The sequence below is a fragment of the Pleurodeles waltl genome, chromosome 4_1, assembly GCF_031143425.1.
Source record: "Pleurodeles waltl isolate 20211129_DDA chromosome 4_1, aPleWal1.hap1.20221129, whole genome shotgun sequence".
Taxonomy (NCBI): domain Eukaryota; kingdom Metazoa; phylum Chordata; class Amphibia; order Caudata; family Salamandridae; genus Pleurodeles; species Pleurodeles waltl.
In genome coordinates, this window is record NC_090442.1 from 849,862,230 (window position 1) to 849,888,248 (window position 26,019).

Consider the following 26,019-nt stretch of genomic DNA (forward strand, 5'->3'; position numbering starts at 1 on the left):
TTCACTGGCAATGGGGACAAGTCTTACAGTGGATTGCCGAACAGTCATTGAGGGTAGTTGTAGTGAGACTGGCATGTGTCAAAACGTAGGACCTTGGTCAGAGTAGCCCATGGTGCAGGGACTAGGGCTTCCGGGTACTCTTGCGTGCGAATGTTATCTGTTCCATGTCTTCTTCTTCTGATGTGTGTGTTGCCTGGTGTATCCTTGTTGTTGTTGGTTGTGAAGGGGCAACACACACCTCAGTGTTAGAAGACATGGAGGCAGACATCCCGGGGGCTGATCCCTGTCGAGTAATGAAGGGCAGTACTGCAGCAAGGAGGGCCTGCTGGTTTTTCAGAATGGCAGCCACATCCCGATGGTAGGCAGCCAGGTCGGCCCTGAGGGGTTCTATGTTGCATTCGTGAACACGTTGACTGGCTTGCAGTTGGAGTTGTTGTGTCAACTGGATAACAGCTGTGCAGATTTCCTTCTGTGTTTTTAAAAGTTCCTCCAAGAGCGATGTTCTGGCTTGCATTGCAGCTGCCTGATCAGCAGTTGACAACATGCACGAACGCACCCCCTCAAGGCTGGCTGCCATAGTTTGCATCCCCACCCGCACCTCCTTGGCCAGCTCCCGCTGGACCCCAATGACAGTTCTTTAGAAGCTGGTGCCAGTGTCGTCAGAGTCCTCAGCTGTGTTGGAGCTGGCAGGTCTTACAATTGGGGTGGCGGGTGGTTCTACTGTGGTGGCTGCTTCTTCTGTGCTCCTCCTTGTGACTGAAGGTGGGGTTTGGAGGCTTTCAAGGACCATGTCAATGGTCTCTTGTGGGAGGTTGATGATCTCGTCATCCATGTCATCAGGGAACTCATGGACAGGCATATCAGCAGGAGATCCGTGTTCCTCTGCAATGAAACAGGGTACAATTAGTGTGTCTGTGTTGTGACAATTTTGCACTAAGATACAAGCCTTTGGATGCCTTAACTTTGTACTCTGTGTTTGTCTAGGTATCTGCTGTCCGTCATAGGGCATTGTTGTAGGCCTATGGCCCACCTGTGTGTCACATGTATGATATGGATCTTTCAGACATGTCTGCCAGGTCGCCTCTAGGTGTTGCTTTGTAATTATTTAGGAATAGGCGTTTTTTTGTCCTACTCCTCACTCGGTGTTTCACTATTGTTATGGAGGGACATTTTGTTGGGTGGGCTCTCATTATCCTACATGTGATTCTTGGCTTTCTAGGCAGTAGGATAGCTAATGGTGTGGGGGACTAAGTTTGACCCACTTGTAAATAACTCTGTCACCCAGATATTCAATTTAGCTAAGACTAACTAGCAGTGCCTCTGGTCTCCCACATCAAAGGAATGTTTAGACATCCGAGCGCATGACATCTTTGGAACTTCTCAGGGAAGTGGTGGTCACTCAGGTCCTACACATTTCTATCTTTTCCGGTATGTTCCCATACACAAATGACAAAGACAGTATTTGTTTGATATGAAGTTTCATTGTACAACTGACTTGTAGGAATTTAGGTGTGAGCCCCAATAACCCAAACAATACACACTGTTAGAATTGAAATAGTCTGCAGGAGAGTAATACATTAGTACACAGCTATCATGGTGCCTAACAGTTTCTACTCTCCCTCTGCTTGTTCTATGTATAGCACAGCATGTTAAGTTTGGAGCTTGCCTGTCTGAATCACAGGGGAGACATCATCCCTCATATCAGAGGAATGGGCTGGGATCTGGTTGTGCATCAGCAGCAAGGCAGGCAGCATCTAGTTGTGATTTTCTGTTTGGAAACTCCCCCATGCGTGTCTTGGGACGAGGAAGTGAATTTAAAAGACATATGTCATGGTGATGACAAAGTTTCCCTACGCAGGAATGCCAAACCTTAAACCCTACCACATCTATCAGCAACGTACCAGACGGTATCCTTGACTGGGGCACAGAGTGAATATGTTCTGGCAAACTCCATTGCAGAAGTAGGCAAAACAGGGTGATTTGACTAATTGACAACACCTTAGGACTGACTATTTGCTACATTAACTGATAGGAAGGGCAATGAGAATCATTTAGTGCAAAGTGCTCTGAGGCACTTAGATGTGAGCAAATGAGTATAAGTACATTCAGGGAAAGATGCACAAAGGCCTCCAGCCTGAGGCTAAAGCGCAAAGTATACGTTTCACTTGCCACACTACACTTTGACTGACTGTGGGTGTTGTGACTGCCCTGCCAGCACACTTGCCTCTCAGGCCCTGCCCCATACACTTTTTATTCACATTGCATGATCTGTACATGTTACGTGGCATTACCTATGCATGTCAATGTTAGGATGTGGTATGGATGTAAACATTGTTGATGTTTGTATATGATGGGGTATCATGTGTGTCTTACTGGATTGGCCTGTTTATCGTATGAATGTCCTATTTTTTTGTAAGACTGTGCAGATGTGTTTCTGTGACCAGTTGCCTGTGTCCCCTCCTCAATGTTGTTGTCTGAGCAGTATGACATTAGTGATGTAGCCTTGTTAGGCAGGCACGTGAGGGACCCTGACGTATGCAGCATGTGTGTGTCGTTAGTGCTGTGTGGCTCCTATTGCTATTTACTTAGGCTTATGTATGTGTCAGTTATGGACATTCGGCATTTGAGTGTACTGGTACCTTTGTCTTATTTCTAGGAGTAATTGCAGATGTCATCCTCACCCCCTAATTTAGGTATGTATGTTCCAGGGTGGGGTTCCTGCCATTTGGTACTATAGCTGCACAGAGATGAGAGGTGTTATTGTCAACTGTGGTGGCAGTTAAGTTGCAGTTGTTGTATTTACTACTGCATTACAGGTAGGGACCTAGTTGATGGGGAATAGATTTTGCAATACAAGTGCCTGGATGTGGATTTGAGGTAGTGTCCTTCCCACCTGTCACTGCTTTCCCTTGGCTCTCTTGTTGTAATTACAGGTTGTCCCCGTGGGACTGTTGTTGTTGCTGTATTTTGTCGTGCCCCAGCTTCGGTCAGTACTGGGCATGCCCCCCTGCTGTGCCCCTTTCCCCATGCCACTTCATATATGTGCTGACTTACATGCATTGTGTAGTAGGTATCCCCCCCCTGCTTACAGTCCCCATTATTGCATTTTAATTCCCCATGCGACTTACCCTGCATGTGCGTAGTGTCGTGGTAGTCTGCGCTGTCCAGTCCTTGAATCCCTGTGACAATCTCCTCCGGGATGACGGCTGCGACCATCTCCTCCATGTGGTCCAGGGCCTCCTGTTGTGCTGGACTCCCCCCTCCAGTCTGCATTGCTGCCTTCCTGTTCCTGGCCATTTTCTCTTTGGTCCTACGTTTACAGTCATGCCAGCGTTTCTTACACTCGGTGACTGTCCGGCGTACTTCAGCCACACTGTTAATCTTGTCCACAATTTGTTTCCAGATGGCCTCTCTCCTACTGAGTGGCAATTTAGAGGTGATGAAAAGTTGGTGCTGGTGTTCCGTCACCTCTTTCACCAGGATTTCCTGCTCCTCTGCACTGAAGCAACACTCTCTTTTTTTTTTTTTAAATGTCCTGGTTCCTGTATGCTTCCTCCTGGCTGGTTCCTGGTCTGCTCTCATCCTCCTGGGGTCTGTTGGGGCATCTAGGATCCATTTTGGGTCTCCTCTCCTGAAAGGGCAGTTTTCGCGCCAAAATGTAACGCAATAGCGTGAAAAAAAATGGCGTTTTCACGATTGCGCTGTCGTAAATCGACCCACAGTGATGTGCGTCACATTTACGTTGGTTTCCTTTACGACAGACGGACGCTGTGTGCGTCACGAAATAATGACTCCCACCTGTTGGTTGCGCCGCCGTACGTCAAAGTATAAATTTGACGCCCGCATGGCGCTTCCAAATGGCGTTAGACGGCGCAAATTTTTTTGATGCAAAACTGCGTTACCGCAGTTTTGCGTCAAAAAGTATAAATATGGCCCACAGAGTTTTATTATAGCCAGTACTTAACATGAGCTGGTGATTTCCAGGGTTTGGCACCATCGCTTTACTCTCAGCACCAGCTCCGACAATCTACCACATGGTGGCTCGGTCTATCAAATTTTGGGATGAGCAGACGAGCATTGCTTAATACTTCAATATACATTCAAATTAATAATATCTGCCATTGATGCAAGTTTTAGACTTTGGGTGGCCTGGAGTAGTCAGAATTGTTACACTTTTAGAAGTGAGATGGCTATTAGTTATAGTTAGACCTGGCAACTTTTGTAGTGTTTCCTCTGTCTTTTTGCTTTCCAACCTCCTCTTTTTTATGGTATGCTGGACTTCATTTCTGCTTGTTCGTCGTCTCTGCACACTATCACTGCTGATCAGTGATACAGAGCAAGTGCTTCCTGTGTAAATTATTATGATTGGTTATCCAGGATTGGCATATTTGATTTACTATTAAGTCCTTGGTGTAGTGCATTATGTGTACCCAAGGTCAGTACATTAAATGCTACTAGTAGGCCTGAAACACTGATTGTGCCATCTACAAGAGTAGCCCTATAACCATGTCTCAGACCTGCCATTGTAATGTATGTGTGAGCACTTTTAAACTGCCATAAGGACCTGGCAAGTGCACCCACTTGGCAGGGCTACCCTTTCCCTTTTATTGCATGTAAGTAAACCATGGGTGCAGTGTATTTAGACAGTAGGACCTGTGGTGTGTTTTCACAGGTCCTGATAATGAAATACTGTGCATTTCCTTTTTCATGATTAAAAGGCTATCTCTTTCATAGGTTGATAATGAAACCTTTCAAGTGCAGAGTCCCATGGGAAGATGATAGAAAGGTGGAGTTTGGGATCTCTGAACTCACAATTTAAAAATATATCTTTTACTGAAGATGTTTTTTAAACTGCAGCTTTGAAAATGGCACTTGTAGAAAGTGGGAGTTTTCTTGCATAACCATTCTGTGCCTGCATACACTCTAGACAGTCACACAAGGAGCTTAGGTGTGCCTTGCATATCCTGACGGCTTGTCCTGGGCTAGAGTGGTGGGTGGAGCCGACACTTGCACCTGAATAGGTCTGGACCTGTCCTGCACAAAGTCTCTCCTTGTGGAGTGTGTCTGGGACAGAGCAAGAAAGAACTGGATCTTGTGATTTGAGGAGGGAGAACTGCTTTTGAAGCTTGCCTACTTCAAATGCTAGACTAGTATAAGTTTTGGGGCCATGACCCCAGAACTTTAGAACTCTTTTGGACTAAGGAACTTGCAAGAAGAAGAACTGGAGAAGCTGTCAGGAGGGACTTCCACTTTGCTGCATGCTTTACTGTGTTGGCCTGCTGCTTCTGTCTTGGGCAGTGAAAGGACTGGACTTTCAGCAACCTATTTTGTGAGTTTCTCCAAGGGCTTGAATTAGAGTTTCCTGTTGGAAGTCTCAGGAAAATTAAAGACTTCAAGATCATCTGCCAACAGCACTTGCAACTGTGTTTTGTGCTGCAACAGAAAAAAACAACTATAGTGCTGCCAACGATGCCTCAGCCTGCACTGTGACCTGAAGGTACTGCACAGAGCATCGCCCCACTTCACAACACAACCCTAGTCTCACCAAAGCTGCTGCCCGACACGGTCACTGAGCTGCTCCTTGCACTGTGACCGGTGGGCCCCGCTCATCACATTGCCTTGCTTCATTCCACAGCCCTGGTATCACCAATGACACCGATCCACTCCAACATCCACACTGCTGCCTGCACTATGGCCTGTGGACACCACTCGTGAGGTACACAAAGCATTCCTCATCCCACACCGCGGCCCTGGTCCATCGATGTCACTGCTTGCACTGTGACCTATGGACATCGCACAAAGCATTGCCCGATTTGCCTTGCAACCTTAGGTCAACCAGCGACAGCGCTTCAACAATATCAATGGCGCTGCCTGCATGTTGCATCGCCAGACTTCATCATGGCCTTTTGTTTCACCATCAATACCGGACGCCGTCACCGATCCACTGTGACCTGTGTGTAGGAAGCTGGCTTTGTACATACTATATCAAAATGAGATAGTGTGTACAAAGACCAGAGGTTCCACTGAGGCTTAACAGATGCTAAAGTAAATAATATTAATGCTCTTTTGTGGTAGTGTGGTCGAGCAGTTAGTCTCATCAGAGGGTAGTACAAAGCAATTGTTTTACACACACAATCAAGAAATGAGGCACACACTCAATGACTAACCCCAGGCCAATGTATTTTATATGTGAAAAATATATTTGATACTTTATTTCTAGAACCAAAAGGTTCTCGTTGCAGGTAAGTACAGTTGTAAGGTATCAAGAATATGTACCAAATGTTGTTTAAGTTTGGTAAATAAAACAGTTTACAGGCAAGTAATACTTTTCACTTTCAAAAGTTGACACTTTTCAGAACAGTCCTGTTGGGGAAGTGTTAGTGCATTTTTGAGGTAAGAACTTGACTTACAGCTCCTGTCTCTGGGGGATAGGATGTCCATTGGCCAAGGTTCAAGATGCCCATAAAAATACACCACCAGCACCAAGGGTCCAGCCGGGTGCGGAGGTCAAAGTTGGCATTAGATTTAGAATGGGATCCAATAGAGACTGCGGGCACTCGGAAACAGATCTGCTGGAAGGTAAGTACCTGGGACTTAGGAGGGCAGATCTGGGGGGTTTAGGTGAACACCGGGGAGGGAGGAAGAGGGCACAGGTTAGCACCAAACACACCCTCAGCAGCACAGGGGCAACTGGGTGCAGGGTCCAAACACAAGGGGGGTCCTGGGGGGCCACAAAGATGCTGAAGGCTGAGTCCAGGGGGCCGATTCTGGAAACCAAAGGCTGGAGAATGAGGGCCACCTGCTGAACATTGCTGGGCTGTCAGTCGGATTTTCCAAGGCCTGGGGACTGCCTGTGTAGAGATACCTTTACATGTTTGGTATCTTCATCTGGTTCTCTCGCAGTCAGGAGGTCCCCCGGATTTAGGCTGCAGGTGTTGTCATGTTGGCAAGGAGGGGTCAATCCAGGGTGGACACAAGGCAGAATCACCTGGGGACCTGCTGTGGACCAGTGGGCCACCTGGACTCTGGCCATGAGCGTTGGGTGCAGAGTGGGCAGGACTCACGGATCTGGGGTGGTTTTGGAGTCCTTCTTAGAGTTTCTTGTGGACAGGGCAGCTGTCTCCAGGGGTTCTTGGTCCTCTGGTGGGCAGGGAGTCCTCTGGGGGTTTGTACAGGTTGCTGGTCCTGCAGAATGCATCACCTTTTTGTAGCAGGGCTTCTGAAGCTGCAGACAGGCTGGTAGGGCTGTGGCCAAGTCAGTTGGCGTCTGGAGTCTTCTCTGCTAGGGTGGGCAAAGCAGTCCTCCTTCCTGTTTCTTCTTTTTTTGGCGGGGCAAGACAATGTTACATAAAAAAAAAAAACTTCGAAATCGTTTACGACGACACCGAGGAAGAAACAAACAGAAAATCAATGTCACATACCTTACTAGAAAGGATGGAAAAGACAAAGGGACAACATAAATCAATAGCTGCTGACCCCCCGGCTCATTTGATACATTCTTTTGACATTCTTTTGACCATCTGGTCAGGGACAACCAGATTTGTTCTCTCGAACAACGCTTTCTATGACATTTAAGGTTATATAGGCTCCCATCTATACAATGTATGGCTAACAATATCACCCTCCAGTTTTCCAATGTTGGGGGCTCCCCTTTTAACCAGTCAGAGGCGTACACAAATGGAGTACTGCCATCACCATGAATAAGAAGTATTGTTCCTTTTTTACCACCTCATTCTCCTCCGGGTCTGTTACCTCCAGGAGCACTAATGAGGGTGAGACAAAACCGCCCCTTGATAATTGTACTAAGGAACTGTTCCACTGACAGCAACAGTGGCTTCAGCTTGTGGCAGGCATTAAACATAAGTATAATTTCAGCATCTGCACCCCCTACAGCAGGTGCATTTCCCGTCAAAGCCTGCCAATTTAAAGGTCTTGGCAGACGTATAACACAGATTGAATGAGGCCTTGTAGTGTTGAGACTTTAGGCTAGCTGTAAAGAATCTTTTCAGCCAATTCTAATGATTCCTCCAGCCAAGTCCCTTCCTGACCAAGCCGATCCCCCCAGTTTTGATTCTGGAAAGAAAGATCAACCCAGTGTATCCCTTAATAAACTACAGAGTATCCCTATCCTGTCCCCACCTAATAGTTTCTATTATAGAGATTTTATCCATAGGGGGAGATCCTTTTTTGGACAAAGGAAAAAGTCCTGTATTTGCAAAAAACGAAAAAAGTGCTTCCAGGGAAGATCATACTGAATTTGTTACTCCGTAAAAGATTTAGGCAGGGAATTAGAATATAAATCCCTGACCCTCCAGATATCCAGGACAGGGCCGTGAAAAACCGAGGGGGTGGGGGGAGGTATCGAGGCAGAGATTAGATTGTAAAAATTAAAGCTACCAAGCGGAAACCAATGTTAACTGCCCCCAAAACAAATATGCTCCCGCAAGACCTTAAAGCATGTTGTTTTAAAGTAACTGGGTTCTATGCATCTTGAAACCCACCCTTTGGCCTGAATAATTTCATACATTCAGGGGGACTCTGCGTAGTTGCACCCCTCACTATCCCCGGTTATCAATATATTCATATGCTGTAGAAAACAAATAGTGTGAAGTGAGGAACCGCCCATCCACCCCGGGCTCTTGGTAGGATTATGAATCTCAGGACCCTTCTGGGTTTGGCATACCCCCAAAGAAAATTGCTGCAAATTGCCAGAAATTGGTTGGCCAGGTTTGAGGCAAACTCCAGGGGCATAGTTCGAAGTAAGTATAGAACTCTGGGGAGTATATTCATTTTTAATATATTACAGCATCCAGAAGGGAAAACTTTAAGTGATGCATTCTTTCTAGATCCCTTTTTATTTTAAACAGGGGGACCCTGTTTAATTTTACCGACTGACTGGGGCCGAGACTCCAATCCCCAAATATGTAGCTTCTGATACGACCCACTCGTCACCCATGCTAATCTGACCTGAGCAGACCAACTGGGTCTTATCCCTATTTAATTTATAGCCAGAGTAGATACCAAACAGTTTAGCCAGCCTTTCAATTTCCTTAAGGGCTGTCTCTGGATCAGTTGTTATCACAGTCATGCCATCAGCATAAGCAAGAATCTTGTAATTGTTTTCATGATGGATGACATGGCTGATATCTGTACTCTCCTCAAGTTTGATAAGAAAAGGATCGATGAATAATGCAACCAGGGGTGAACAAGGACAACCCAGGTGAGTGCCTCTAGAGATCGAAATTATGTCTGATTCTGCCCCTCCTAACCAAACCTGAACCTTGGGAGATTCGTACATAGCTTTTCTTCTTGAGGTCACCAGGATTCTGGTGACCTAGGTTCAGGGGTGCCCCTAAATACTAGATTGAGGGGTGTTACAGGGGTTAGAGGGAAGTACTCAATGGCTACTGTCCTGAGGGTGGCCAAACCCTTTCTGTGCCCACTCCCTCTGGGGAGGGAAGCACATTCCTAAACCTATTGGTCCCTGTCTTCCAAACCAAGATGGAGGATTCAGGGATGGGGTCATTTCAACTCTCGACACCATAAGGGTGGGACCCAGTTAAAATTGTAACTCCTCCCTGTTTTACCTAACTTTCCTGCTGGACTTGCTGCTGAAAGTGGGGCTCCGTCTGGGGGACACGCATCTCCACTGGAGTGCCCTGGGGCACTGTAACAGGAGGCCTTTGAGGCTCATTGCCAAGTGTTAAAGTTCCTGCAGTCTATTTATGACTCCAGAGGACACAGAGGTTCTCTCCCCATGGGGTCAGAAATTTGTCTTTTAGTGGCAGGCTGGCACAGATTGGTCAGTCTTACACTAAAACTTTGGTTGAAATACAGAGGGCATCTCTAAGATGCCCTCTTGGTGCATTGTAAAATAAATCCAACACTGGTATCAGCATGGGTTTATTGTGGTGAGAAGTTTGATACCAAACTTCCTAGCCTTTAGTTAAGCCATCATGGAACTGTGGAGTTTGTGATGACAAACTCCCAGTCCCTGTGCTAAACATGGGCATACTGTACTTACGATGTCTAGGAATGGACTTAGACACTGTCGGGGCATATTGCTCATGCAGCTATGCCTGCACCTGTGATATTGTGCACCCTGCCTTAGGGTTGTAAGGTCTGCTAGAGGGCTCACTTATCTATACCACAGGCAGTGGTTGGTGGGCATGGCACCCTGAGAGGGATGGAATGTTGACTTTGCCATAGCAGATTGTGTGTGCTGGTGGAGAGAAAGGTAGTGTGCATGTGCTTGGTGATGGGTCCCTTAGGGTAGCACAGTACATGCTGCAGCCCTTACGGACCCTTTTACGGTGCAAATTAAGCACCAGAACCCTTGGTACCACTGGCACCTTTTACAAGGGACTTAGCTGTGTGCCAAGTGTGTGCCAATTGTGGGTACAATGGTACAGTGTAGGTAAAGAACACTGGTGCTGGAGCCTGGTTAGCAGGATCCCGGCACTCTCTCAGTGAAGTCAGCAGCATTATCAGGAGAAAAGTGGGGGGGGAGGGGTAACCAGCCAAAAGTGACACTTTCCTACACTGTGGGCACCACATGTTGCATCGGTCCGCTTCACATTGCTGTCCCAATGCCTCAGACACCAGTGCTCCCAACTTCACCCTCACAGAGCTCGATCTGCAACGCATGTGACTTCAAAGGCCTGACAACCTCTGCACCGACCTCCAGAACTGATGCCTGCCGTCGCTGGTGTCACCACAACTTTGGATCTCATTGGAAGGTCCATGACCCCCTTCATTTATAAGGTACTGTTTTCAGGTCTTCCCGACAGCGTAGCTGGCCCACAACCTTACGGTCAACCTGAACTGATGGATTTGATGCTCATGACACCGTGATAGACCCAGACGCAGCTATTGACTTCAAGGACCTGCATTTTAAGCTGACTCTTACAAAATTTGTATCTTTATTACTGTATGTTGGATTTTGATTGTTTTGTTTTTGTGTTACACAGATAAATATTGGCTATTTTTCTAAAACTGGTGTGGTGTCCATTTGTAGTGTTTTCACTATATTACTGTGTGTTGTGTGCAAACGCTTTACACATTGTCTTTGAGATAAGCCTGTCTGCTCATGCCAAGCTACCAAGGGGGTGAGCAGGGCTTATTTTAAGTGTGCAACTCCCTAACCCTGACTAGAAGGAAGTGTCCGTACTTGGACAAGGCACAAGCCACTGCCACCTAGAGACTGACAATTCTAACAGTTATTGTAATTGGAAAATGCTGGCAGGGGCAATGGCTGGTCCTAGCACTTATTTTTTTTGGAAACAAAGCACCAGCTACAGCACTTGACTCTTTCAGGGTAGCAAGGGAGAGTGGTACAGGGCCTACTCAGGGGAGGTATCCTCTTATGCCAGTTCATAGATTCTCACCAAAACAAAATTATTGTGCAGTCAGTGCTTTTGCTAATGAAATGGAAAAGTATCTTTGACACAGCACTGGATTTTATATATTAATTTCTGAATATAAAAGTGATGGCTGGTTGAAATATCTATAGTGACACCATCCTAACAGTTCACACCCTTCGCAAACCCAGAGCCATAGGACAATGATACCCCCCACTTACTCTAGTGACAACATAAGGGGCCCAGTTTGCGAAAGGCAAACCTAAAAGCTTTGTCAAGGTGTAACCACATTGATTAAAATATATCATACTAAATCAATGCAGCACCGTTAAACTGCTATGAATGGCACCATCTTACAATGATGTTCATTAAGGCCTACCATAACTCACTGTTAACCTTGTGATTGTCAATAAACATTTCAATGACCTACATTAAATCATGTAATGTTGACTGTTACCATTGTATTTCTCAGTAAAGCCTTCTCACAACTTCTAATAAAACATATGATTCACTGTAAACTTTGGTATTGTCAGTATAGGGAGTCAAGTTAAACAAGCATTTATCATGCAAAATGTCTCACATTTGCGGGAGTTGAGTTAGAGCTAATGGCGTTCTAAATGCATAAATGGCCTTTTCTTACCACATAAATTCGTCAACCCTACGGCATTATTTGGTCCTCTATTCCACATAATTCTTGCCCTACATATAACTAAAGCACTTCCATTTACCTTCTTCCTCCATCTGCAGCAAAAAATAAAGATATTGCCATTTAGCATTCTAATTGAAATCTGCCATGCTAATTAGAATAGAATACCACTTTCACCGCCCCACCATCAGAATTGCTGGCAGACTAACAGAAACGCTGGGGGAAGGCTAGGAGTAGAAATATTAACAGATTTTAATGTTTTGCTAAAGAATTGATGCATGTTGGATGTTATGACATGGTGAGCATGCACCTCAGAGAAGAAGCAATGTCAACCGGAGAGTGAGAACATGAGAGCTTGAGTGTTTAAAGAGAGAAAATTAAAAATACCTCATAAATCAAATAATCACTGCTTATTTAAAACAGTGCTGTTACCGAATAGATTTGAAAGAAAAAATACCACCATTTACAAAGGCAGCAAAGTAGTTCAGTAGATGAAGATGACACTTAGTGAAGGATAGGCCTTACGTTATTGAAATTACTGAAGGTTATAGAGGAGGAGGCTGCAGGTGACCTTTGTGTAGCAGCAAGCCTTTTGTCTGCGCTGAGCCCACTTTTAAAACGTCTGAACAGTTAACAACGCTTTGTAACTATTTTGGAGACAGCCCTGCTGTGAGGAAGCAAAGTATTCTGAATCTGTGTCCTATAGGATCCAGTAATTAGTCTTATCCAGTGAAAGGTTGTAAACCTGAAAGCAACCAAGATAGTTATCACTGCCAGAAATAACATGTGTTCCCAATCTAAAACATATGGGCCCATATTTATATTCTGCTTGCGCCGGATTTGTGTCTTTTTTATGCAAATATGGTGCAAAACTAACACCATATTTATATGTTGACGCTAGACCTGTCTAAAGTCAAAATCTGAATGTGCGTAATTTTCTGCATGCGTCAAACCACCTTGCGTTAATGAGATGCAAGGTAGGTGTACACGCCCAACAAATGACTTAAACACCTGTGCGGCATATTTATCCAACAGCGCAAAAATGCCGCACGGCTGGGAGGCGGAGCCGGAAAATGCTGCACATCCCGATTTGCATAAAAAATTAACGCCTGGGTCAGGGCAGGCATTAAAATGGGGCAAACACACCAGTACTTAAGGGAAAACCCACAGAAGCAACATCAGGGCTCCAAAAGGAAGACATGGAGGTGCTATTCATCTAGCATGCACGAAGACGTAGAGCACAGGAGCAACAGCAGCATCTTCCCCAACACCAACAGTGACAGTGACCCCAAAGGCAACGCCGAAGGCAGGAGAGGATATTCCGGTCCAGGACAACCCTTCAGGGCCTCAGGGAACATGACATCATCCAGAGGTACAGACTAAACCGGCAAGCCATACAGCAGCTGCTGCGCCACATTGACCCACAGTTGGCACCCAGCTTGCAGACACCCCACATCATTCGACCAGAGACCAAGCTGCTACCTGTCATCCATATGTTGGCAAGTGGCTCTCTTCAAACCACTGGTGCCCCGGTTGCCGGGATCTCACAGCCCTCATTCTCTGCCTTCCTTCCCAAGGTACTGGATGCCATCATTTCCATAATTTTTTGGATTGGATTTGGGATTCTGTGTCACAAACACTGTACCTACCTAGCATGTTCAAATGCCTGACTCATTGGTAGTATACACACAAGTGACCATGAAGTGGTATCCAACATTCCATTACATGTGATGGCTTACATTTGTAACATTGCTATTATCAAACGTTGTCTATCTGTCCTGTGTATAGTTTGTCATGGGAGATGTTTTGTCTCCAAAGTCAGGGAAGTTCACACAGCATAAGATGCAACAGATATGACAACCACATCATGAATGATGTACCTCAATGAATGACATCTGATGGTTATCCACAATTACAACACTTGCATACAAGCACACTATGCAAACACGTCTTGTGATGTTCACACAGAGGCCCAACAACAATTGAAATCGCCAATTCACAGACATACACACAGGCCATGAGTGCATTTTTAAAGTTGCATAGCCTTACTATCCTCCATTGATGCACCTGAAACTAGGGAATACCAATTTTAATTCAAAATGTTTGGATGCTGTTGCGTCAGTTAAGTGTGCTAATCTGGCACAACATGAGTATTATGGTCCACAGTAGTGCGGTCTGCCACATGTGCCCAAACACTAGAACACACATAGCAGGCCCTAACAGCCCATCTTTGTATAGTTATAGTCTTCATGTATTTTAAAAATGAGAAAAATGACACAGATATTTTGACGCAAAATCGTCAAAAAAGATGCATATGAGTCAAAATATGCCGCATGTGTTAAAGAAGGACGCTCACAGCCTTTAAACATCAATTGGTCCCGAGCGTGAATTCCAACACTGCACCCCATGAAATTGGTTATCCATGAAAAATGTATTGATCTTTGAATGCGGGGTAATTTTTAAGCATACTCGTTAAAAAATATTGAAGCAAAACCCATAAGCGTCATAAAATGTTCACGCATCTTAATATAACCGCACCACATTTGAGACAGGAAATGATGTAATAGGATATCCTGTTTACAGAAATGGTACAGTGGGTGTACTTTCACTTTGCAGTCTGTGAGTCTTCTAGACTGTGTGGCTGTGTTGAGAGTTGTGTCTGTCCACATTGTACTTTTGTCTCCTGTGTGCCATTCTAATTGTCATCTGTTTTTGTAATTGTCTCAGTAAATCAGTGTGTTTTTGTTATTTTTGGTGTCTAATTTTGTCTTTGTACTGTTGGGAGTTTGTAGTGGGTATTGTTGGGCTGTTTGTGGGTTCTTTAAGTTTCATTTTCCTACCTGCTTTCCCTGTTTTTTCCTATTTTCCCTTTCCTATCCTATATTATATTATTCTTGTCATATTGGGAAGGCCACGTCTGGGGAGAAAGGATGATGAGGAGCTGAGGGATTTCATTTGGCTGGTGTGCCACTTCCTCCCCCTGATGTTAGAGGTTGGTGGCAGGGTGATACGGGGGTATCACACCGAGTCGAGGAGGCTCAGGTGCTCCAAGGTGCTGTTCCATCTGAAGAGAGTATTCAACAGCTAGCGCAACGACCACCAGCTCAAACATGGCTGAGCAGACCTTGTGGCCAGAGAGCCTGCTGGACCACCTGGGAGTGGTGATTGGTGGACCTGTTGGTGAGTGCAAATAAGACTAATGTGTTCAGTAAAATGTTCTGTAGTTACCGTAGCAGATTTGGTGACATGCTGCATGCAATGCTTGTGGACATGTGCAATGCAAGTTGAACATAAAGTGGCCCTGATTTATACAATATTTGCTACACATTACTGTAATTTGTTGACGCAAACGCTGCACAAACTTACAAAAGACAACTTGATCTTGTAAATTAGTCTATAGATGACGGTAATGCGGCACAAACAAGAGTATTATTCATGGCCTGTGAGTGTACCAGGAATGAGATGTATTTCACATGGTAATGCAAGGAACAAATGTAGTCCCCATTATTTTGAATACATGTCTGAACTGTATTCATGGCCATACATACAAAGATCTTCCTAACCTCTGATAATATCTTAGGCTGCTATTTTGACTTGGTTTGTGCAGCATTTAAATTAATTATAGATGCCAAAGTAATGCACACTTGATACTATCTAAATACTTGGCGCTACTTTCCATAGCTGTAGCGTAAAAAAAAAAAAATGAAGCAAATGCTACACATAAAAAATACAAGATCTGTCCCCATGTTCTTGTTCCTGTGTGTTTTATTTTGCCTTGGGCACAATTGCTGATACAGAGCTGATGCATTTGCCATCTGTGTCACTTTATAGACAAGCAATTTTCATAAGGTAATGGGTCATCATGGGATCCCTGAACTTTGTGAAGGCATGGTCACAAATTATTTATTTGCATAATGTTGTGCAAGGGATCCCTGACTGCTTCCATCATACATTTAAAGTGACAAAATAGTTTGCTAGTTTACGTTTGATACACCCCTGCTGATCTAGTACAGCATATGTACAATTGTTAAGTTCTCAGTATGAAGGCTATCACAGACATGGGTGTATGCTAAAATCAGCAGACCAGCATTCCTGTGAGTGCTGCCATTCCCAAGGTGCATACAAATTGAGACCTATCATCAAGATTTCTAAAGTAGGACATTTGCTAAACCATGTTTCAATTAGGTGACAGTGTCATTTCATTGTATAACCACTGATCACCCAACTTGGCAATTGAAAGATAATGAATGTGGCTAACTGTGATCTACAATACCTGATATAGGTGCACAAGGCACTGAGTAACACATGTCAGGTGCAATGATTACACCTGTGCCCATGTATTCTGTCACGGATGACCAAATTATACACTGTCAGAATATATTTCTTTGTTGTTTTGATTTAGATAAATGGCCAATCCATGTTTATCATAACATTGTCATCAAGTAACACACAGGATCCCTGCCATCATAGCGTCATAGGGTCATATACGGCTCTGGGTACACTGCCAATGTGGCATATGTAACCTACATACAACACAGGCACACATAATGGACCATAGAAAGCACAATAATTCCTAAACTAAAAACTCAACCCACATGAGCATCACACAGTAACCCATTGTCCCTTGATGCACAAGCCAAAAAACCTGAGTGACTGGTATTGCTGTGCACCAGGAATGTGGCTTTGCATGTCTCTCAACACATGAAGAAATGGAGTACCCTCTACAAATAATTCTGCACTAAATTAAGTAATCATGTTTGGCACCACATGATTGTTAGGGCCAGTGCATGTGTGCATTTGTGCGTCTATCAATTACTGGAGAGACAGGGTCAATACATGTTTGCAGTGGTATGTCTGTTGGGGTGTGTACATGCCTGAGGTGCTGCTCTATAGTATAAAAAGTCACAAAGTGATTTGTTGTTCCAAGTTTTGTACAGTGAACAGACATTGAGCACATTTCACCGTTCCATGTTTCACAGGCGGACCAACCCCCTACACAATTGGAGAAGTGGCTGGATTTGCAGACCCATACATATCCAGTAAGTGTTGATATGTTAGTTCTGTATTATGTTTGCAGCTGTTGTGTGATTGACTCCTGTGTGTTAGACACATTTCAAGGTATGATGTGCTGGCACATGGTCTGATATGTGACTTGTCTGGAGTTTGAAATTTTGTTCCATGCTTGAGTTAGAAAATGAGTGGCGGAGAGTCATATTTTGGGATTCTAGTGCTGCGCTTTAGGCATGGACAGGTGAATAGGGTGATATTTGTTGCTACATTTATGCCAATGATAAGTTTGGAGGTGGCCATTTTCATGATTTAGTCAGCAAGTCATACCCTGATTCACACAGACCAGTGATGCTGAAGTATTATCCACAGACTTGAGCCTCCCTCTTAACTAATGAACATGTTGGACTATGTTTGACTTCCTAGCAGCATCTAGCTCCACAAGTTGTGCTACGTTTATGTGGCACTTGAGTAGAATGTCATAGGTGTGCATGCAGCTCAAGCCCAGATGGGTGCTTGCATCTATGTGCTTGTTTTTGGAACGGTATTAGTGAGATCAATTGATGTTGACAGTTGTCCGCAATTAGGAACATAAATGTGGATGTGATTGTCCAATGTTTGAGTCAATCCTAGTTGGCAGCCTCCTTACCTGTGCTGTCCAAAGCTTCCTGGCTGTCCTTTATGTCTGAAAGCATGTGTTGAATGCCCATCACCCCCTGAAGAACAAGATTAGGGTTATGAAATGTGTACCTAGGTGTGAGGATCCCAGTGTAGAAGACAGACATGTAATTCTAACATTCATTTGTTCCAACCTAGGATACCCCCTGATGATTAGCAACTGCATACCGTCCAGGAAATTCCATTTATAAATCACAGATCTTGTGGGCCTTGATTGTCAGGCCAACCAAGGACTATGTTCTGGATGTCACATGTGGAGTACTTGCAGCATTTGTTATGTGACTAATGGCAGTACAATGATTCACCGATCATTTAAGTCGGTACACACCTTTTTGAGCATTGCTGTGCTGTTAGATAGTGCACGTGTAGGCTGCGTTGGCCTGTCATTCCTCAGGGACATTCTATGATCTCTACTGTGATTTGAAATGTTTCAGTTAATTTTGATGAAGTGTTAGAATATCATCTGTAGATGTATCACATAATGATGTCACTAATGTTTGGCTTTCTCTATTTTTACAGCTGCCAACATGAATGTCCATGAGATCAGGGAATTCCAGAGGCGGGCGATGCGTTACAGCGACATACTAGATGTGGAGTCTGGGTTCCGCAATAATGCATGGTGTTATCGCTATGAGAGCCACAGGGTCAGGAGAGCATTTGCCCAGGGGGAGGGGCATCCTTGCCCACAACAGCCACCACCACAACGGCTCCAACTACAGTCACACAAAGGATGACAGCCACTGTTGCAGGTTCCCCTACATCATCAGCTCCAAGCCCACAGAGAGCAGCTCCTGCAACTCCCCCTCCAAGCACGGCACAGGCACCAGCAGTACCATCCATTACTGGCACACAGACAACCCCAGCTTCAGTGATCGACAATGCCAAATTTCAGTCTATGAGACGTGACATGCAATGGATGTTGCGCAGGATGGACAGGCTGCAGCAGGAGGTGTCCTGCAAAAGCAGGAGACTGTGGGGTATAAAGAAGATCCTGCGGAGGGCAAATGTGTGACTTTTGGACCCTCAGCCATGATTCTCTCCCCTCCCTCCTCTTTCCTGGTTCGTATCTTGAGTGGGTTTAGGGGGCTCAGTGTTAGGTTAGAGTAGGCTGTTAGTTTAGTTAGTATAAGTGGGTTGTGGTGGAGGGGTTAATATTAGTACATGTGTTTTGTTGTGGGTAGGTGGGTGGGGGATGATGTTGGGGCTTGCATATAAAAAAATAAATAAAATATATAAAAATATATTTTTTTAAATACCCCAAAAAATATATATTTGTTTGGGATAAGATAGTATGTGTTTAGGTTAGTATATGTTGTCCTACAAGTGTCCCGTCATATAAGGGGGTGGGGAGGTTGATGTTTAAGGTGTTTAGTTAAATGTGACAGGTAAGTTTAGATTAGGGTAGTTAGGGCCAGTTGTGGGTAATTTGTAGTTAGGATAGGTTAGGGTAGTTAAGTTTTTTTCCCTAGTTTTATTATCTTTTTTTACTGTTCAATAAATATTTAGGTACTTATTTATAGTATGTGTCATATGCTTGGGGATCAGGGCCTTGGCATGGGTGAACAGTGTCAATTTAGTATTTGCATTTGTGTTCCATCCTGCATCAGAATCCCATTATTGACATGGTTATTCACAATTCCTAATGTGCAGTCACATTGGCAGCTACACCAATGCTACTTCTCAATGCATCTGCCATCCATTGCACCCATCACTCAAGGTTACTATGGTTCCCAATGTGTTGTGAAGTTTGGATGGGTTTTGAAATCTGTCATCGTTTGAGTCCTGATTTGGAATCTTGGGCATTGTGGTACGTCTGCCTGCAGCCTGATGTTCATGTGAACCCTGATAAGCTGAATGATGTTATAATCTTATGTAGTATTGTATACATAACTCACACCTATCATTTATTACATTGTACCCACAGGTTACATAATTGTCCATACACTCGTACACATCAATTCCTGCTGTATGGTGTGTGTGTGTGTGTGTGTGTGTGTGTTATGAAAGTTTATAGTCAGATGTCACATACATAAAGATTGTCTTGAAGGGAATGCTGGACACATTGATTTTACATACCTTGAAGTGGACTTTCAGTCCAACACAGCACTATACTGTTAGTTTTCAATTTACTTCAGAAATAAGCCTCAGTAAGTTCAGATGATACTATCCAGACCTCAATGCATAGTTATTAGCCCACAATCTTTCAACGCAGTTGTATTGACATTTCATGGCCATAGACATGTAACATACATCACTAATCTCCTACACAGTTGATGTGTCACATTACACAGAGACAAAGTGGTTGTGCAAGTGCTATTTATTTGAAAGTGCTGTAGTGCAATAATTACATAATCCAGGATTGTGAGTCCATTAGTGTGACACCTTCTATTGTGATGCTAAGCAAGTGCAATGGGACATGTCATTGGACATGCTGGGGTGAAGTGTCATACAGTGCAGAGGAACATGAATTTCCAATGAGGTAGTGAGAAATCACAGAGCATAGTGTCAAGGTAAACAGTGTGCTGGAGAACAGTGCATGTGACCAACTGTTGCAAGACTGGCAGGTTAACAAGCACAGGACCCAGGATATCAGTGCCCATGTGGCATGGACTTGTGCTACCGGGTACTCCTACTGGCGAAGGTGATCTGTTCCATGTTTTCATCTTCTGATGTGTGTGTCATCTCCTCTGCCCTTGGTGGTGGTGGGTTTGAAGGGGAAACACACACTTCAGTTTTTGAAGATGTGTAGCCAGAAATCTCGGTAGCTGCCAACTGTGGGGCTATTAAGGGCATTACTGCAGCAGGGAGGAGCTGCTGGTTTTTCAGCTACATCACTGTGGTAGGCAGCCAGGTCTGCCCTGAGGGGGTCATGATTGCATTTGTGCACGCAGTGAAAGGTTTGGGGTGCCAGGTGTTGTGGCAACTCCCTTACTGCAGTAGTGAATTCCCTTACACTTTGTTGTAGTCCTTGCAGGATGGATATTAGCGCTTGCATGGCTGCTACCTGTTCTGAAGATGACATGCACAAACGCACCCCCTCAAGGCTGGCTGCATATTTTGCATCCCCACCTGCACCTCCTTGGCCAGCTCCCACTGTACTCCAACTACAGTCCTCTCAAAGGTGGTACCAGTGTCAGAGTCCTTAGCTGTGTTGGAGCTGGCAGGTCGTAGCACTGGGGTGGTGGGTGGGTCCTCTGTGATGGCTGCTACTCCTGTGCTCCTCCTTGCGACTGAAGGTGGGGTCTGGAGGGTTCAAAGGACATCTTGGAGGGTCTGCTGGCTGATGTTTGTCAGCTCATCATCCATTTCATCAGGGAAGTCTAGGACAAGCATATCCCCAGGAGAGCCATCGTCATCTGCAATGTGATATTGTACAATAAGTGTGTCTGTGTTGTGGCATTTGTAATGTGATGTTCCTGACTTCCTATTAGTTGAACATTGTAATCTTGGTTCCTGGGTATTGTTCGGGCTATTAAGATTAGGATTCTCCCAGGCCTATGCCCCACCTGCATGTCACATGTAGTGTGGGCAGTTTGGGGAATTGTCTGCATCACATCCTCTAGGTGTAGGTTCTGTCCAAATTGTATGTTGCCACCTTCTTGTACTACTCAACCCTCCTTCTACTACCATTATCATGGTGTGGCCTTGCACTGGCTGTGGGTGTTCTGATGGCACTTGCACCACACTTCACAATCCGGAACTGACCCAGTCTCTGATATTTCACATCCACCTATATGTTGCTGAGACCTACCATATACTATGTATAGCATTGGCATGGCACGATACAGGTCTCGGCATTTGTAGTGTGTACTGCTGATGTTGGGGAATGTGTGCTTCATTGGATTGCACTGATGGTCCTAGCAGTGTTCCATTTCCTCTTATGACTGTGCAGGTGTGTTTCACTAGCTAGAAACACATCCTCCCCCTCAATGCTGTTGCCTTAGCACTATGACACTTGAGGTTTTGCATGGTGGCATTGCAGCTATTGTAACAGGCCCAGGGTAGACCCTGAAATGTGCAGCATGGATATGACATTACTGCTGTGTACCTTATAATGTTACTAACAATACCTGATGTTTATAGCACCTATAGACATGAGCATTTGACAGGATTTGCCCATTGTTAGAGGGTTCAGGTTGATGACGTTATCAATCCCCTGTAAGTACTATTTTGGGTGTGTTTGATCCATGGGCACATAACTGCCATTGGCTACTTGACCTGTACACACAGCACAGGTGGTAGTGGCAACTGTTGTCAAAGGTAAATACCACTTGCGGATATGGCCTGAGACTGGGAATTGAGCCCAAGTTCACGTAGCGACAATACCAGCTGTTGTGTGACAGCAGGCCCATTTTACTTTGTACCCTACCCTCCTGGACTGGCTTTGCCTTTCTAACAGTCGTGGAATGGCTGAGTCCCCCCCATGCAAAGGTTGGTGTAGTGTTGTGCTGTGCCCCAGGCTTCCCCTGCACAGCCCATGAACCCGTGCCGTGCCCCTTTGCCCTTTCCACTACCTGATTATCATGGCTGACATGCATTATGTAGTAGGTATGTACCTCCTCCTGCTTACAGTTAACATTTAGGCAATTTTTGTCCCCTATGCAACTTACCCTGCATCGGTGTGGTTTCCTGGTAGTCTGCGCTACCCTGTCCTTGAATACCTGTGATGATCTCCTCTGGGATGATGGCTGCCACCATCTCCTCCATGTGGTCCAAGGCCTCCTGCGGTGCTGGACTCCCACCTCCAGTCTGCAGTGCTGCCTTCCTGTTCCTTGCCATCTTTTTCTTGGTCCTGTGCTTGCAGTCATGCCAGCGTTTCTTTGCACTTAGTGACTATTCTCCGTACCTCTGCCACACTGATGATCTTATTGACAATTTTTTGCCAAATTTCCTCTCCTCCCAATTGCCAATTTTGAGGTGACAAAAAGTTGATGCTGGTGTTCCGTCACCTCTTTCGCCAGTATTTCCTGCTCCTCTGCACTGAACCGGCACTTCCTTTTCTTCTTCTCCCTCTCCTGGGTCCTCCTGGCTGGTTCCTGGTTGGTTATAGTCTTCCTGGGGTCTCTCATGGCTTCTGGGATCCATTTTGGGGCTCCCTTGCACATTTTGCTGCGTTTACACCATTTTTTGACGCTATTGTGCCAAAAAGGCACGTATTCGGTCTGCAACGTCGTAAACCGAATAAAAGTCATTTTCGGCGCGGTAACGTTGTTTTTCTTTACGACTTGGAGCAATGGTTTAAGTAAAAAAAATGACTAACCCGTGGTTTGTGCCACGCAGCGTCAAAGTATAAATTTGACACCAGGGTGGTTCTAAGAAATAGCGTTAGCCGGCTTTAAACTTTGAGGCAAAACTGTCAGCGCAGTTTTCTGTCAAAACGTATAAATATGTCCCTTGTTTTCCACCAAAATGCATATTAACTACTTGGAAATATGTTATTTTAAAATGAAATGCATAAACCTTCCCCAACAAAAAACAAATAATTTAAAAAGTATATCCTTTGCTTTGTCCAATAGTGAAGCAAGCAAAAATGATGTTATGTACTTATAATTGTAAATGCAATGAAGTGCTTGAGGTTTTGATAATATACATTTTTATGTATAATTTATAGACAAAACAGAAATCTTTCTATTGGCAAGCCTTATGTTCAGGAGCCTTTATAAAGCTATTTCTTATAAAAAATGCACACCTAAGGTGAGTTTTAAAAATTTACAATTTACTGTGATGGATGACCAGCAAAAATAAAATAGTTTTGAAAGCTTACGTTGGGTGAATACATTTTGGGTCAGAAATAAAAAAAAGAAAATGCTTTGTTAAGGAAACAAAACATACAGGTTTTGGATGGGTGCACATCGAAAGAGGCATGCAAAGATTTCAGAACACAAGCTCACAGTGAGTGAGCAATTTTTAGCCAGGAAGCAGTTCGAACCAAAACACATACATGACAGGACGCATACAGGACAGGAGAACAGAGTCGGAGTCCCAGGGAAAACAAAACCTTTGTCAAAGTTTGCATTGGGTGAGCACTTTTTGGTCACTAGAAAAGCAAAGAATGGTGTTTTCTTTAATCAACTTTAATATTGTTTTGTGACCAGAAAGTGCTCACACAAAGCGAACTTTGAAAACGTTTTTTTTGTTTTTTTGTTTGTTTTGCTGGGATCCTGACTCCATGCTCATCCTGTGAGCATCTGCTTTTGTCTGAATTGCTTTTATAAAATGTTTAAATGTTTATTTCAAATAAACTAATTGAAAGGCCAACAAATGTGTGTGTTTTCATTCAAATGCTAAAAAAACAAGTAGCGAGGAGCGAAGAAGGTAAATGAAATGCCAGCAGCAACATGTTGGAAGTGTTGGGAATGGGGGGAATAGCGTGGGCAGATGAAGTGATTTAGAAATGAAAATGGGGGGAAAAAAGTCCCTGACAAAGATGCTGTAATGGGACAATGGCAAAGGTACAAGTACTAGGGGCATGCTCTGTGGGAGAAGAGAAAGGAGGAGAAGGTGGGACAAATAGGAAAGAGTAACCACTTAGAAGCAAGGATTTTTATTTTGACAAGCCAAATTGTCAGTTTGAAACTGCTAGCAGGCTGCAATGGCAGAGGCATGTTCTCAAGGGCTACTTATGTGAGTAGACAATGTGTGCTGCACATATGTGCTGCAGGCCCACTAGTAGCATTTAATTTACCAGCTGTGGGTAAATGGTATATCACTATTACTAGAGGCTCATATGTAATTTAAATATAAAATTAGGTGCTGGTCAAAATTAACATATTTTAGTGAGTGAGCACAAACAAATTAGCAGCGGTAAAGGCACAGAGTCCTAAGGCGACAACAACAAGCTCAGCAAAAATAGGAGGGATGAAGGCAAAAGGTTTGGGAGAAGACCACCCTAAGGCTAATAGGTGTAACAAATAAAGTAAGAGAAAAACATTATCTGACCTAGGAACCACTGACCTAAAGACCTGCATATGACACAAGGTGGGAACTCTTCACAGAGGAAGAGTAACCCTAGAAAACAAATGTAGATTCAAAATGCACACAGGCCCCTGTTGCAAAAGTAAACTGGAGAACAGATAAATGTTACCAGAACAAAAATATCCTACATGAGAACTTCCTTGAACATGCATGCAGGCCAAATTCAATAGAGTTCCTAAATATTACAGCACTTGCCCTCAATGAATTAGCCTGAAATGGAAACATAACTGGTCTTCAAAGCAATCTTACATCCAGTGATTAAGCCATAATAAGCCACTGGTTCACACAAGATAAACAAGTAATCCACTAGAACAAACAATTTTAAAATACTTGGGGATTGCATAGACATGCAAGGAGAGTATGCAAATCTTAACCAGCCATATTGAGTGTTGCAACACAAGACTGTGGCCGAAGGCCTTGTGCTAAAACAACCATCAAGTATAGGTATTGCCCTGGCTGAAGAACAAATTTTCTTCTACAACCCTCTACCCAATCGACACTGCTGTTTAAGGTGCTAAAATCAAAACACATTTAGAATCTGGCATTCAAATAAATACATCAGGGCCCCATCAGTAGTCATGCATCATCTGATGCCTGGCTGTAGGCAAAAGCATCTCTTGGTGAGTTTTACATCTTCACTAGCCACATGGCCTAGCAGTTAATTTGGCTAAGAGATCCAGATAGAGTGTGAGGTACCATTTACAATGGTATGATCCATGCCAGATGGCTCTATCGTGGAATGTCTGAGAATATGGGTGGGAATGTTGTAATTTAATAGCGATTAGATTAAGCATTAGCAGAAGACATCTTGTATTTAGCAACTATTATGAACATTTGGTGGGATCCATTTTTTATTCATGGCAGCCATTTTCTCTGCCATGTGCTCGCCATGTGCTCTGTCCTACCTTTCTGTTAACTACTCTTGAAAATCTGTCTAGTGACAAGTTATATATAGGATCTCCCATTTTCGCACATGCCCAGTAAGATCTGCAGCTGTTAGTAATCAGTAACAGACAGTAATGTGTCAACTAGTCCTTGAAACTGTTAGCCCCTCCTACCTGTCGACTGTGCATTTCCATATGACCTTACATGTATGTAAGTCTTGCTTCTATAACTGTACCACCTTCTTTTAGCCCCTGCATGGGTATAAAAAGACCATGCTCTCTTAGTTCAGTGTGCTACTTCAAACATTACCAAAGGGTGCTACTTCAAACATTACCAAAGGGTGCTGTTTGAACTGTAGTACCACCTCATGAGGTTCAATAAACTTTGTCTTTTATTTCAGTTTCTGTGCCAACTTCTTCCTATATGGTCTGAGGGCTTTGTGCAGAGAAAGGCGAACCCCTTGCACTA